The sequence below is a fragment of the Bubalus kerabau genome, chromosome 5 (genome assembly GCF_029407905.1).
Source record: "Bubalus kerabau isolate K-KA32 ecotype Philippines breed swamp buffalo chromosome 5, PCC_UOA_SB_1v2, whole genome shotgun sequence".
NCBI lineage: Eukaryota > Metazoa > Chordata > Mammalia > Artiodactyla > Bovidae > Bubalus > Bubalus kerabau.
Genome location: NC_073628.1, coordinates 45,838,159 through 45,854,297, shown reverse-complemented (window position 1 = coordinate 45,854,297; position 16,139 = coordinate 45,838,159). Strand labels below are relative to the sequence as shown.

Below are 16,139 nucleotides of genomic sequence, written 5' to 3'. Positions count from 1 at the left end.
TTGGCTGTGCTGTTGGTGTAATGCATACAGAGAGGTCTGTAGAAATGGCTGGGAAGGACGATCAGACATGTCGCCTATAGCCAAGAGAATCTGGAGTTCTGAATGTGATTTGGAGAGGTTCAGATCCACAGAGTCTAAAGTCACATGCTTTTCTAAAGGTAGCAGTTAAAGAAGAAAGTTGGGTGGCAAGCTGTGATGTTCCTTGAATGAGGGTTGGGAAATACTCTGGAATTGATTCTAGTGCAAGGAAAATGAATGGCATCCTACTTTAAAGGTTGGGCACTCAGGTGATGGCAGGATGGTTTGAGAGTGATGTTTGAGAATACTGTAATCTGGGCAGAAGGGTTAGCAGAGAGAAGGGTTCCTAGGCTCCTAGGAGGCTACTGGCACCTGCCTAGTGTCCTTGACACCTCTGCCACTTGTGTGCAGAGGGCACAGGTGCCTGTTGCCCCTCAACACCAGCTTATCCTTAGAATGTAAGGATCTGAATCCCAGGGATTGAGATGAGAAAGAGCACATGGGGAAACTCAAGTCCTAGGGGTGTGCCCCAATCCCCCGACCCTGGGAGCATCTGGCTGTGGAGCTGGTTTACCCATCCAAATTCGATCCGAAGTCTGTGTTCCTAAAGGAACTCACTGTGCCACTTGGTGGCACCAAAAAGTTGCGCTGAGAACTCTCTTCTCTATAAATACAAACTACCACCCCTCCCTCCTCCGCGCTTCCCCCCCTTCCCCCCTTTCTCAGTAGCAGGGAGAATTGCTGCACACGCCGCCCTCAGCTCTGCTGTTCTGCGCGCACGGAGCGCAGGAGATGAGCTTAAGATCATCTTGGGGCTGGGGGAGCCTGGGACCGGAGAGGCCGACTATGCCCCGCTGATCCGCGCGGCTCAACTTTCTGGGGGGGCTGGCTAGACCGCGACTCCTTGCCTGCTGCGCCGCCAACAGGGGGTAAGCTTGCCAAGTGTCTGTGTGCCTAGAGGGTCCCCGGGCCCACCGAGGACGAAGGAGCTGTAAGCTTGCGGGGCGCTCCCAGTTGTGTTTGGGGGAGGGGGTCGCGGGTGGAGCGGCGGGGGTGGCCAGAACCTCGAGGTCGAAGCCCGCTCCATTCGCGGGTGGCTTCGGTTAAACCTGTTGGCGAGACAGGGCGAGAGCAACCGGGGAAAGGAGGGAATGGCCGGGGCTGGCGAGGAATTCTGCATGCCTTCGGGGGCGAGGTCCCGCGCCCCAAGGCCAGGGGCGGGCGTTTAGAATTCGGACTGGGCTCCACCGACCCACCCGAGGGCTCAGAATTCAGAGATGCGAAGGCAGAGGGAAAGAGAGGGGAGAACCGCTTCGCGGTGGATCGCTTGGCGGTGGTGACCGCGGCTCCGGCTGCGGGAGCACGGAGGACAGCGGGTGGTGCTGAAAGCCCTCTCTCCGCTCCCGGTCCGGCCCTCCGGCTCTTTGCTCTCCCCTGGATGTAGCTTGCCCTTCGGACACAAAGCCCGCTAGTTACCTTCAAGCGGCATTGTCCAGGCTACAGCCACTTGGGAAAGAACCCGGGCAGGCCAACGAGCTAGCCAGGTGACCAGAGCCTCGCCTGCACCTGGGACCTCACAGAGGGAAGGGGGCACTCCACCTGGAGGGCTTAGGTGCTGGTGTTAGGTCTCCCTCCGGAGCAGGTGCTGTGGGGAAGGGAAGTTGAGGGGCGGGTAACAAGTGCTTGTGCTCACTCAGGCACCATCTCAGTGCTGCCTAAGCTGAATCGAAAGCTCTCGAGTGAGCAGGCAGATAGACTCTCCCACAGTTTACTCTCCGCCGAGTTACTGACAGAGGCCAGTCGGAAGGCAGTGGCTTCCTGCCACCGTCTTGATTCCCTACGTGTTTCATTGTTCTGAGTCCCGTGAGACTGAGCTAGAGCTCATCTGCTGGCCTTCTGAGGCAGCCAAGAAATCATTGTCGTGGGCTCTATGCAGCCCCCCACCCTACCCCCGTGGGGAGCTCAGCTTAGGGTTTCTGCAGAATTTTCTTGGCTATGCAACGTTCTAGACATTCTTTAGAGTTTCGAGTGTTGGGCATGCCACCTCTTGTTAGGTGAGCTTTGTGTATCTCCTTCCTCTCATGGAGCACAGGGCATCTCCTTCAATTTCTCTCTTATATCCATTTAAAAATTAGTTGTGACTGTTTTTGTCCTTTATGGACGTCAGTTTCTGTTTAAAAGGATCTTTGGTTGGGACTTGAAAATCCTGCTTGGTGAGCTCATCAGGTTACTTGGTCTTCCAGACTCCAGCCTTCTCCAGCGGAAACCTTTTCAGCACTCCGGACAGATCCTACAAGGTTTGGGGGTTTTTTGGTTTGTTTTTGACGAATGGGAATAGAATGTAGTATTTCCTACATAACTGCTTGACTGTTTCTCTAAGAGAAAAGCTTTCCCTGATCATTTAAACTCCAAATATGTTATTTAGGTAGTTTCATTGCACTCCCGAGACTGTTGCTATCCCAAGGTAATGTTTTGGCTGTAGGTTATGCTCAAAAAGAAACCGAACTCTTTAATGTTCATTCATTAAAGGGCATATTGAGATTGTTTGGAGGAGAGGGATGGTATTTGAATATTCAACTACTTGCCCAGTTCTTCACTTTCCTTTCATAGGTAGACAAGCCTTTGCCATCACATCATGGTACACATTTTTTATGGACATAATGACAAATGTCAAGTTGAAAACTGAAAAATTCACTCATAGGTGAATTTTTTGATATGTCCAACCAGTACAAAATATGCAAACTTTGCGAATGTTGAAGCAACTACATAATATTTTCAGTTTTTACTCTGTTGACATTGTTATATTACCTATTCAATGATTTATCTCATTAAACATGTTTACTTTCATGACTAAAGGATTTTACTAATTTTAATTTTTTTACATTTCTTCAAAACATGTTGAAGGTTTTATGAGTTGTATTATATTGTTTCTTATGGTATTTTCAGAGCATTTTATAGAGAAAAACTAAATTAAATGCCAATGAAAGTAGAAAAATGTGAGATACAGTTAATTGTGAAAAATGTTGCACTTATTTGTGTACCATTTTTTCCCCAGGATTTCTGTCCTCATGAGATGAAGAGACACACTTATTCCTCCTTATACTTTTTGCTGTGTTATTTTAGTAGGTAGTTTAAACTAACTTCATAAAACACTGAAGATTGTTTTTTGATATATGGTGATATATGCTGAAAGTGATCAGTTTGGAGTTTGGATAAATTGAAGAGGTATTAATACAAAGCAGAAACCTTCTTACAATTGAGAAATATAGGTCACTTTTAATATTCAGAGAATTGTTAACACTAGTCCCAAAGTATCATTTAGTTATTTTCATTGAGTAGAGTTTGGAGAATATAAGAATATAGGAGCATCAGAAGACATATTTTAAACATATGACATGCTTGTATAACATGAGAAAATTTAAATTTTCATTTTGCATTTTAACTGTTTGAAACTAAGAAAACATTTTCTTGTTATTTCTTTCTCTCAGTTGGTTAAAATGTAGTTCTATAACAGTTCTAAAAAACATTATGTCATAAGCTTACTTTCATTTCCTTTAAATTCTCAAACAGAAGGAAAAATATTTAGATTTTACCAGTTCTAATCTCATTTGAATTGTGTTTACCTTTAGTAGGAAGGGAAACTAAGCAAAGGTCTTGATGCAGGCTTATCTCTGCTCTTATAACTATCATTTATTGAGCATAGGAACCATGCCAAGTATTAAATATGTTAGTTAATACATATAACAATCATACAAGGCAGTGATTTTTCTGTCGTTAAAACTGAGGGCTTTTTCCTTTCATTGTCATGTAGCAGAGAAGTGGAAAAAATAAAATTATATGTGTATATAATTTTATACACATAACTGCATACATAACTCTCTCTCCACACACACACTTATACACATGAATCTGATTTGTTTGGAACTCAGACTTATCCTTTTCCCATTATATTGTTTTTGTTGTTTAGTTGCTAAGTTGTGTCCGACTCTGAGGCCCCTTGGACTGTAGTCCACCAGGCTCCTCTGTCCATGGAGGAGTGGACTGCCATTTCCTTCTCCAGGGATCTTTCTGACCCAGGGATCAAACCTGGGTTTCCTGCATTGGCAGGTGAATTCTTTACTGCTGAGCCATTAGGTAACTTTAATCTGTGATGTGGCTAAACACCATGGAATGATTTCATTGTGGTTTCCAGTGACTTGTGATACAATTGGGAGTACAGACCCTTGCACAAGATTGCTTGAGTTTGAATCCCAGCTTTGTGGCTTATTAGCTATGTGACCTTGGGCAAATTACTTAGCATTGCTCTGCCTCTCTTCCTCATTTTTGAAATGAGGAACAGGTTGTAACACTATTAACCTCATTGAGTGATTATGGTGAATTAATTACACAAATAGGCTTCTTGGGTGACTCAGTTGGAGAAGCCAATGGCACCCTACTCCAGTACTCTTGCCTGGAAAATCCCATGGATGGAGGAGCCTGGTAGGCTGCAGTCCATGGGGTCGCTAAGAGTCAGACATGACTGAGGGACTTCACTTTTCACTTTCATGCATTGGAAAAGGAAATGGCAACCCACTCCAGTGTTCTTGCCTGGAGAATCCCAGGGATAGGGGAGCCTGGTGGGCTGCCGTCTATGAGGTCACACAGAGTCGGACACAACTGAAGCGACTTAGCAGCAGGTGACTCAGTGGTAAATAATCCACCTGCCAGTGCAGGAAACATGGGATCGATCCCTGGATCAGGAAGATCCCCTGGAGAAGGAAATGGCAACCCCCTCCTGTATTTTTACCTGGAGAATCCCATGGAGAGAGGAGCCTAGTGGGCTACAGTCCATGGGGTCTTAAGAATCGGACACGGCTGAGTGACAAAACCACGATCACCAATATAATCTTTGACAGTTTACTCTGTATTTCTCAAATTGATATTCCAAGCTTCAAAACAAGAAACACAGCCAGAAACAAGTTACAATGTAAAGAAGGAGGAAGGCAAGTCTATTCCAAACTACTCTCCTTAGAATTATTAGAACATTTCAGAAAAAGGGAGTGACACATCCAGATGGCTCTTACTTGTCTTCTTTTTTTGATGATTATGTAGACCTTGACAGGATGAGTTTCAAGTAAATCAGCAGTTTTCAATTGGCAATGGCTTTGACCTGCAAGGAACATTTGACAGCGTCTAGAGACATTTTTATTCATCACAAGGGTGAGGAGGTGTGTGCTGTTGGCATCTGCAGATCAGGGATGCGCTAAGCATCCTGCAATGCATAGGATGGCAGCCTGCCAAAACCTCCAAAATTACCTAGTCCAAAATGGCAACAGGTGTAAGGTCAAGAAAGCCTAATCTAAATGATTCTATGAAACAGCTTTATTTATTAGGTTTGTTTGTATGGCTTCTAAATGTAGCTGATTCACATTACATAAGAATTTGGTGGAAAGTTGAATTTCCAAAATGTTTTGTAGCCAATGCATAAGGTTTAACTAACCATCCCATTTGGTCAGATGGGAAGCAGTAGCATCTGATTATGTTGAGTGTGGGTTTCGGAGCCAGAGAGAATTGAATTTATGTCCTGACTCTGCCGTTCATTATTATGTGTGAGACCTCTGGCAAGACTCTTCACCTCTAAACCTCAATTTCAAGAGAGATTAAATGTAGGTAGTAATCATACCTACCCCACAAGGTTATCATGAGACTTACATTAAATTATGCTTATATATTATTTAGCACAAAGTAGGCACTCAATAAATATTAGCTATTAATAAGTAACTAGAGATTGAGTTAGAAATGCCAAACCACATTTTCAAGCACCTGATGCTAGGTAATATAAGATGCACAATAATGCTTTACAGTCTTTCGAGGTGTGCCGTAAATAACAAGAAAGCAGCTGAAGGCTGCAAAATGGGAAGAAGTTTAGAATCCCTGCTTGATAATTAAATTGAGACTAGTTAACAGTTGATAACATCATTTCTATTGCTTTGCTGTAAAAGGCTGTTTCAGGTCTTCATGGACTACTAAACCAGTTGTGTAATGATTTAAGATGATTTAGTGAGCTTTATTCTACTGCCAACACCTTTTAATTAATGCGTAAAATTACAGACTTCACTTTTGCACAATGTTATTTTATGGCCCCTTTTTGCTTTAAGGGGATTTCAGTCTAAATATGGCATATTTTTCGTCCTGGGCTAGATGGAGGGGGTGCTGGACTTTCCTATTTACAAGGTCACAGATGTGTGCTTGAGATAGCTATGACAATGGAGCTTTCCCCAGACTACGATGCTCTCGGTATCGTTATACCCCAGAGTGTCTCTTATCTATGGGATGCACTTGTTTTCAGGAAAATGTATCCGAGGCATCCATGACATATGCAGTATTGATACCCCTATCTGTGAGGAGGCTGTTGCTCAGGCAGAAGGAATCATTTTAGTGCTGATGTCTTGAGCTGTGTGATTTGCTTGTGTGGGGATTAAGTTATATAAGAGACATCTGTGCCAGAAAGATGGTCAGCATTTGAGAAAATTGTTGAGAATAAGACAATGCGACTGTGAATCTGATTACTATGTAAGTTGCCATTTATGCTAAATTCTGTCCACCAATAGTTTCTTCTCCATCTTCACTTAGGATACAATATGAGACCGTATGGTTCCCTGAGGCACAGTACTTTTATGCATATTAAATATATGTCTATTTTCTATAATGGGGTAGTGATTGATTTTATTATGGTATGAACCTAGAATATTGAATAAAGTAGTCTAGTGCTTCTGAGGAGAAGACAATGGCACCCCACTCCAGTACTGTTGCCTGGAAAATCCCATGGATGGAAGAGCCTGGTGGGCTGCAGTCCATGAGGTTGCTAAGAGTCGGACACGACTGAGCAACTTCCCTTTCACTTTTCACTTTCATGGATTAGAGAAGGAAATGGCAACCCACTCCAGTGTTCTTGCCTGGAGAATCCCAGGGAAGGGGGAGCCTGGTGGGAGGCCGTCTATGGGGTCACACAGAGTCGGACACGACTGAAGTGACTTAGCAGCAGCAGCAGTGCTTCTGAAAATAGGACCCTGAACCAAAATATCATGTAAGTTATAGTATTTGTGCAAACTCTTATCATTTACTACTTTTGATTGAATTATAGAGTACTGCATATTTTTAGATCACAGGTCTATAATATTTTGAAAGCTTTTAAAATTACTGTCATAATTAATTTCTTCCCATTATCTATAACAAGAAAAAATATATATAATATATATTTACATATATATGAATTAAAAAAATATATAGCTAACCCTGCCACATCAGAGTTATAACTTAAAGCAATAATTTGTTCTCTTGGGGATTCTGTTCTGATATATGAAATGGAAATAATCAGACCTTCTGAGTGGTAATTTTGTTTAGTTTAAAATGGGATTAAAAGGGAAAAGGCTCTGTATGCTGAAAATAAAATAATATGATTTTACTATCCTTTTTTTTCCTATAAGACCCTTGCTAAATGAATGAGTGGACCTCCTGATGCAATAGCTAGGGAGAAAGGGCCTCACTCATGAACTTATATAGAAGCAAGAGAGAGCAGGTTCTTATGGAAAGAACGCTGTGGGATACAAAGAATTAATAAGCTTAAGGAGAAAGGACTGAGAGTGAAGTTAATGCCACCTTTTACAGTCTAAGTTCATAGACTGTAAAACGTGAAAAGATTTATGCCAGCAACATCATGCATTTGTCCTACAGAAATACATTGAAAAGTAATTAAAATGCAACACTGTTTATGATAGTAGTAAAATCTATGAGGAATCTAAATATTCAAAAATAGGGAATAATTAAATTTTGTACATTCATATAATTGAATATGATGCAGCTGTTTGAAAGAAATAGGAGTTCTAGGTGTGAATCTCGACTCTGCTATTCACTTGCCTTAGAATCTTAGCCAAACCATCCTCTCTCTCTGAGTCCTAGATATGTCAAGTGAAAATATGCATAAAATGATCTATCTTGCAGTTTTTTTTAATGATAGTTAAATGACATTTCATGTGAAACGCTAGCCTAGAACATAGTAAGCTGTGGTGAATTATAATCTTATCATTATCCCCATCTTCAAAATGAGCTAATCTCAAAAGATATTTATAATACATTATATAGAGAAGAATAAAATATATTGCATTGTGGATTTCATACTAATATTCCATTTAAATAAAAAAAAGTCTCTGTGTTAAAGATTATATGCTTAGAGAATTATAGAAAAGCAGAACCAAGTTTCAGGATGTGATTAAATACCAGTTTTGAGATGATGTTTTGCTGGGTTCTAGTCCCAGTCAATGGACATGAGTTTGAGTAAGCTCTGGGAGTTGGTGATGGACAGGGAGGCCTGGTGCGCTGCAGTGCATGGGGTCGCAAAGAGTCGGACACAACTGAGCGGCTGAACTGAGTCCTAGTTCTGCTAAAAAGCATTATTCTTCATGAGTTTCAATTAAACTATATCATATAGAACTCTTCCTAGTTCTATGTTGCTGTTTTTCTTCATATATCGAGAAGCCACGTGGAGCACCAGAGGTTTCTCCCTCCTACTTCGGTTAGTCTGTACTTCTCTTTTTGATGGTCTCTGTTGCCTGGACCCATTGGACAGGAGGATTTTCATGATCTGTTTTTTAATTTTCCATAGTGGGATGGGGGCACGTGTTTAAATCTCAGTCAAGTAGCTGACCAAAGCGCCTGGTGGAGGCAGTTCCTTTTATTCCTTTGTTCAGCAGAATTTATTGAATATGCATTTTGTGTAAGGATTATATCAGGTGTTGTATATGGCACAAATTTACTCTTTTAAGGGTTTGAAGTCTGTCTGAAGACAAAGCTTGTGTATAAATAGTGATAGTGTTGTGGTTTAGTCACTCAGTTGTGTTCAACTCTTGTGACCCCCTGGACTGTAGCCCACCAGGCTCCTCTGTCCATGGGATTCTCCAGGCAAGAATGCAGGACTAGGTAGCCATTCCATTCTCTAGGGGATCTTCCCAACCAGGGATCGAACCTGGGTCTCCTACATTGCAGGCAGATTCTTTCCCATCTGAGCCACTAGTTCAGTTCAGTTCAGTCACTCAGTCATGTCTGACTCTTTGCGACCCCATGAATCGCAGCACGCCAGGCCTCCCTGTTCATCACCAACTCCCGGAGTTTACTCAAACTCATGTGCATCGAGTCGGTGATGCCATCCAACCATCTCATCCTCTGTCGTCCCCTTCTCCTCCTGCCCCCAATCCCTCCCAGCATCAGGGTCTTTTCCAATGAGTCAGCTCTTCGCATCAGGTGGCCAAAGTATTAGAGTTTCAGCTTCAGTGTCAGTCCTTCAAATGAACACCTAGGACTGATCTCCTTTAGGATGGACTGGTTGGATCTCTGTGCAGTCCAGGGGACTCTCAAGAGTCTTCTCCAACACCACAGTTCAGAAGCATCAATTCTTCGGTGGTCAGTTTTCTTCACAGTCCAACTCTCACATCCATACATGACCACTAGAAAAACCATAGCCTTGACTAGATGGACCTTTGTTGGCAGAGTAATGTCTCTGCTTTTGAATATGCTATCTAGGCTGGTCATAACTTTCCTTCCAAGGAGTAAGCCTCTTTTAATTTCACGGCTGCAATCACCATCTGCACTGATTTTGGAGCCCCCCAAAATAAAATCTGACACTGTTTCCACTGTTTCCCCATCTATTTCCCATGAAGTGATGGGACCAGATGCCATGATCTTCGTTTTCTGAATGTTGAGCTTTAAGCCAACTTTTTCACTCTCCTCTTTCACTTTCATCAAGAGCTTTTAAGTTCCTCTTCACTTTCTGCCATAAGGGTGGTGTCATCTGCATATCTGAGGTTATTGATATTTCTCCTGGAAATCTTGATTCCAGTTTGTGCTTCTTCCAGCCCAGCGTTTCTCATGATGTACTCTGCATATAAGTTAAATAAGCAGGGTGACAATATACAGCCTTGACGTACTCCTTTTCCTATTTGTAACCAGTCTGTTGTTCCATGTCCAGTTCTAACTGTTGCTTCCTGACCTGCATATACGTCTCTCAAGAGGCAGGTCAGGTGGTCTGGTATTCCCATCTCTTTCAGAATTCTCCACAGTTTATTGTGATTCAAGCCCATAAGTAGCTATACTCTTAGCTGCTTATAAATCATATGAAAAAATATGGATGAAAATGCCTCTTAAACGGAGAGAATAGAGTATATCCTGCAAGGTGAGGGACCTGGGGAGATTTTATAAAGAGACTATTTAAAAATATTACTTCATTCTATCCTCATTAATGTTTGAGGTAGGTACTATTCTCATTCCAGTTAGGCTCAGAGAGACTAAGTGATCAAGGGCGCACAACCAGCCCATGGCAGTGCCAGGATTTAAACCCAGGTTTTCTTGACTCCAAGCCAATGCTCTTAAAAAACTCTGCCTTAAAGGCCATGAAACAGGAGCATATCAGGGCTAAATTCCAGTGTGAACAGAACCACTGGGGCAAAGGGATATACACCCAGAAGAGAAAAAAATTTGACTTGACTAGCAGACACCCTGGGCTTCCCTCATAGCTCAGTTGGTAAAGAATCCACCTGCAGTGCAGGAGACCCTGGTTCAATTCCTGGATTGGGAAGATCCCCTGGAGAAAGGAAAGGCTACCCACTCCAATATTCTGGCCTGGAGAATTCCATGGACTGTGTAGTCCATGGGATCACAAAGAGTCGGAAACAACTAAGTGACTTTCACTTTTAGCAGACACCCAAGTGGGGGGCAGTTTTAGGAGAGATCAGGGCACAAGGAAAACTGGGATAGCAATTTGGAAAGCAGATTGCTCAGTCCAACACTTAAAAAATACTACAAATAATGAGTAGTCTTGATAGCAGAAATTCAGAAAATTACAAAACAAAGGTAAAAAGCAAAGAAGAAATTAAAAATTATGCATATTCCCACCACCCAGTGGATATCTCATTATATCAGTTCAAACTGCAGGGAGATCAAACCAGTCAATCCTAAAGGAAATCAACCCTGAGTATTGATTGGAAGGACTGATGCTGAAGCTACAATACTTTGACCACCTGATGTGAGGAGCTGACTCTTTGGAAAAGACCCTGATGATGGGAAAGATTGGAGATAGGAGAAGAAGGGATCAATGTAGAATAAGATGGTTGGATTGTATCACTGACTCAATGGACATGAGTTTGGGCAAACTCTGGGAGATAGTAAAGGTCAGGGAAGCCTGGCATGCTGCAGTTCATGGGGTCACAAAGAGTTGGACACAACTTAGCGACCGAACAGCAATGTTTCCAGACCATGTGTACGTACATCCACACTCATAATATTTCTTGTGAAAACACAGCCATATCCATTTTTTAATTTTTCTCAATATGTGTGTAGTTCACTTTTCATCTCCTCTCCCCACCCTCCACACATACACTTTACAAGATAAGCTTTCTATTCAAAATTTTTTTTCCAGTCTCTTTTACTGGTTTCTCCTTGTCTCTGGGTCTTTTGGAGTTTAAACATTGGAATTCTTTGGGGGCTTAGTCTCAGAAGTAGTTTCCTTTCTCTAATTCCTAGGTCATTTCATCCAGTTTTGTGGTGTCCAAAAAAAAAAAAAAAGTCATACCAATGCCCCTTCCATTTATATCTCCTGTGAAGACCTCTCTGTAGAATTTCAATATCAGATGCTTATTAAATATCTCTTTTTGAATTTCTACCAAGTATTAAGGTGGGGCTGGTGGTAAAGAACCTGCGTGCCGGTTCAGGTAGATGAAAAGATGTGGGCTTCATCCCTAGTTAGATAGGATCCTTTGGAGGAGGAATTGGCAACTCACTCCAGTATTCTTGCCTGGAGAATCTCATGGACAGAGGAATCTGGCTGGCTAAAGTCCATTGGGTCACAAAGAGTCACATGCATTAAAAATTGATGTATTAAAAAACTGAATTTTGGTTATCTCCCCCCAAGTCTGTTCTTCCACAGTTTTCTGTCAATATGACACCATCTTTTGTTTGATCAACCTGAAACCTTAGTGTCCTCATTGATTCTTCTCTTTCCTTTGTAGCCCCAGTCAGATCTGAAAGCAAACAGTTCCACTCTATGGTCGAGATAGATTCAGAATCCTATCAGTTCTCAACCACCTATACTACCATCTCCCTAAGCCAAGCCACTGTTATCTTTCCCACCTGAATCGCTGCAGCAGTTTCCCCAGTACTTCTTTGGTTCTGCCTCTGTGCCCATATTCTTGTTGAAGAGTTGGTCATCTGTGTCCCTCCTCTGTTAAAAACTCCTTGAACAGTTGGTCCTTGTCTGTCCCTCCTCTGCTGAAAATTCTTCCAGAAAGTCACTCTCACAGTTTTAAAGCCGAAGTCTTTTAAAGTCCAAAAAGGCTTTAGTCATCACTCTAGCTCTCAGACATGCCTTCTTCCTCTCTCCCCAGTTTTACTTCACTTCAGTCACCCTGGCCTTCTTGCTGTCTCTCAGCACACTAAGTATAAACCTGCCTTAGGGACTTAGCCTTTATTATTTTTTTTTAACCTGAAATTTTTGTTCCCTCGATATTTGCATGACTCATTCTCTTTCACAAATTTTGCAGTTTAAACTTCTTTGGCTACATTAGAAATTTTTGTTTTTCATATGTCTTGACCCTTTCTGCCTTCCTTCCCTGCATTATTGTTCTCTGTAATCTTCATTACTGTGTAGCATACACTATTTTACCTCCTTACCTTGTTTGACACACCACCTTGGGTTACAGGATCCAGTGAGGGTGTGAATTTGTGTCTTCTTTGTCTACAATTGAATCCTCCGCAACTAGAAGAGTGCTTATTACAGAACAGTTATTTAATAAAGACTTACTAGACAAATGAGTGATGCTGTCAGAGTTAGGATATATTCTACTGATCTATTTGGAATTTATGCTCTATTAATTTCTTGTAGTTTGGAAGCACATGGGATGACTTGTTGCCTAACTATATAATATACTGAGTCATAGCACAGTTCTGTGAAATTTCTAAGTCATAATTTATTTCAAAGTATATTGCATGGGCCAAAAAGTTTGTTTGGATTTTTCCGTAAGACGTAACAGAAGAACCTGTTGTTCTGTTGGCAAACTTTTTGCCAACCCAATACTTTCCAGTATCTGAGGTTCATAACTAGTGTCAGTAACATACAGTCCCTGTGTGTAGTCAAGGCAGATGATGAAGCAATCACTGCTTTATCATCTGGCAGGTCACAATCTAGTGGTTGATGCCAGGGCAATAAAAATACATTTGTGCTAGATAGCCATACACTTCTGTACCTTCTTCTGTGTGCTGATTCATCACTCTCTAGTTTTTAAGCAAACTCCTGTAGATTCTATGTCCCTTGGAAGTTCCAACTATGTTGCGTGGCCCCTCTCATTTTTCATGGACTTTGGAAATGACCTCTTTTGAAAGAAAGGTAAGTAATGTGACCAGGGATGATACAGAGAGTATGTTATCGAGTTACTAGGTGTAGACATGAATTCTAGCTCCACAATTCTTTAAGTGATTGGCTTGTTTTTAAGTTCCAAAACCCATTATGTCATTAGGAAAATAAAGATAATAAAATAATACCTACATCTCTGGGTTGTTATAAGGATTTTTGATATACACACAACACATACAAAGGCATACCCACATACAGACCTAGATATACAGTGGACATAGTATATAATCTGTAGAAGTGAGAAAAAGAGAGCCTTGTATGTGTCTGTTCTTATAAAGTGCTCAGGAAACTCTCTTGTCTTTCTGACATCATATGTTCTTACTTTTTCTGCTTCCTTCCTGAGCTGCCTGCTTCTAACACAACCTTGCCTCTTTGTGGGACTTCCTTTTCAGCCGCACTTTTTCTTTATTTATACTTGGGCTTCCCTGGTGGCTCAGACACTAAAGCATCTGCTTACAATGAGGGAGACCCAGGTTCGATCCCTGGGTTGGGAAGATCCCCTGGAGAAGAAAATGGCAGCCCACTCCAGTACTCTTACCTGGAAAACCCCAGGGATGGAGGAGCCTGGTAGGGTACAGTCCATGGGGTTGCAAAAAGTTGGATATGACTGATTGACTTCACTTTCACTTTCATACTTGCTCTTCAGGTAATATTACTCATTCCAAAAGATTTATATATTGGTGACCCTCAATTTATATCTATAACCCAAAATGCTTCTCTCGGTCCAGCCTTTCAAATCTACTTTCTTCTTCGACAGCTATACCTGGGTGCTTCCAAAGCATCTCAAATTTAACATGTTCAGAAGAAAAATCATTGTTTTCCTTTGCTTTCATCTGTTTCTGTTCCAGTCGATCCTATCTCTCTTAAATAGTATCCCAAATATACCAGTTTTATAGACTCCAAACCCAGGAGTAGACCCTAATTCCCCTCTACCTTACCCAGATCCAGTCCATCAGCAAGTCCAGTTGATTCTACTGGCAAAAGATATCTGATTGTGTCCACTTCTCTCCATATCCTTGTCACCAGTCACAGCCAAGTCATTATCATCTCTTACCTAGAGTATCATGTCTCCTTATCAAGTCCACTGTCCAGAACGGTGACAGTCTTTTCTAAGGCTTTATGCGCCTGTCATTTGTTTACACCTCCTCAATGGCTTTCGGTTGCACTTAGGCTCCAAATTCCTTTGATGAGCTTCCCAGACCCTACATGGTCTGGCCCTTTCTTATCTTTCCAATCTCATCTTGTACCACAGCTGCACTCACCCTTTATGTTCTTACCACGCTTTTCACATGACTGACTTAGTTTCTTTCTTCATTTTATTGTTCGCATTCATCAGGTTCCAGCTAAAGTCAGCTTTTTAATGTATTCATCTGTAATCTCCATGAGTATGGTAAGCATGTACACCCTGTTCTCTCTTGAATATTTGATTCCCAGGAGAGAGTCATAGCATGGGACATAAATATATGTTCAATAAGTTAATGAATAAATGCCTGGTGTATGATGAGTGCTCAATGAAAGATAATAAGGGTAATCATCAGTGTACTTCACTGCACTTGTTGCATTAGTCTCTCCCACTCCATAGTTAATAGATATTCATTGAATGAGTTAAATAATTTAGCCTATCATGAGAAGATTATATACACACACACACACACACACACACACACACACACACACATATTCTCAGTACATGGGGCTTGCTGGAAACAACTAATAAATACATGAAACTGGTATTTTAAATTCATTAGTTTGATGTGCTGCTTCTAGCCTCACATCACTTTGATGTTCTTACATAATAAAAATGAGCCCTGTTTCCTTACTAGATTTTCTCACTAACATTCTGGATTTAATGAGAGATTGTGATTGCTTTTACTTCAGATTTTTTCTGTCTGCAGTAGAATTCACATGATCATGAGAATAAGCATTGGTCCCCAAGTCTTTGCTAAGCAAAGTGAAGGGAAAGCTTGAGAATATTCAGATAATTTCCCAGTGACAAAATGTCTTTGCTTCCTTCCCCCCTTGCTTACAGTGCCAATTTCCATACAGAAGCTGATTTTTCCTTTAAATATTGCTAAAAATCTAGTTGTTCTGGAACATCTAGCTATTTTGATGACAGGTTTGTGTGTGTGTGTGTGTGTGTGTGTGTGTGTGTGTGTGTGTGTGTTTGGCAATATATAGAGGAAGCCTTTTTCTGTTGCCATAGGAGCCAGTGGAAGGAAATGGTGAAAATGAAGGTGAGAGTGATTAGAAATGTGATTCAGGTTATATTCATTTTGTGTCTGGACTAGAATTTTTGCAGATCTGATGAGTTTTGAAAACCATTAGTATTCTTGAAGAAGCATCATAATTACATAAATTCCTGAAGCAACATCACCTGTCTTTGAAAGAGACAGATTAGGGAATTAGTCACTTTAAAACAATTTGACATCCTTGGCTGGAGGAGTGGATATCTTAAAAAATAAGTCTTTTAAACAACCCTTTAAATAAACCAAATCACCAATCTGTCCATTGTTTTTCTTTCTTTTTTTTTTTTTACAAATCATGCTAGAATTTGCTGTAGGCAACCTGGGACAATTTTTTTTTTTATTCCCAGGAGTTTAAACTGAATTAGATGACTGTATTCATAGCTGTCTTAAGTTTCTACTTGGAAGTGTAGTTCTACATACTCATCTTTCTAGCCCTTTGA

General features: G+C 41.3%; 1 protein-coding gene across 1 annotated transcript in view; it reads left to right on the top strand.

Moving 5' to 3' along the window:
* The first annotated feature begins 1,755 nt into the window (after positions 1-1,755).
* The window catches only part of GRM5 (glutamate metabotropic receptor 5), a 655,231-nt gene continuing 640,847 nt past the window's right edge, over positions 1,756-16,139 (top strand). The window contains exon 1 of the mRNA XM_055581574.1: positions 1,756-2,315. The gene's annotated coding sequence lies outside the window, so the exon portion shown is untranslated. The remainder of the gene's footprint in view (positions 2,316-16,139) is intronic.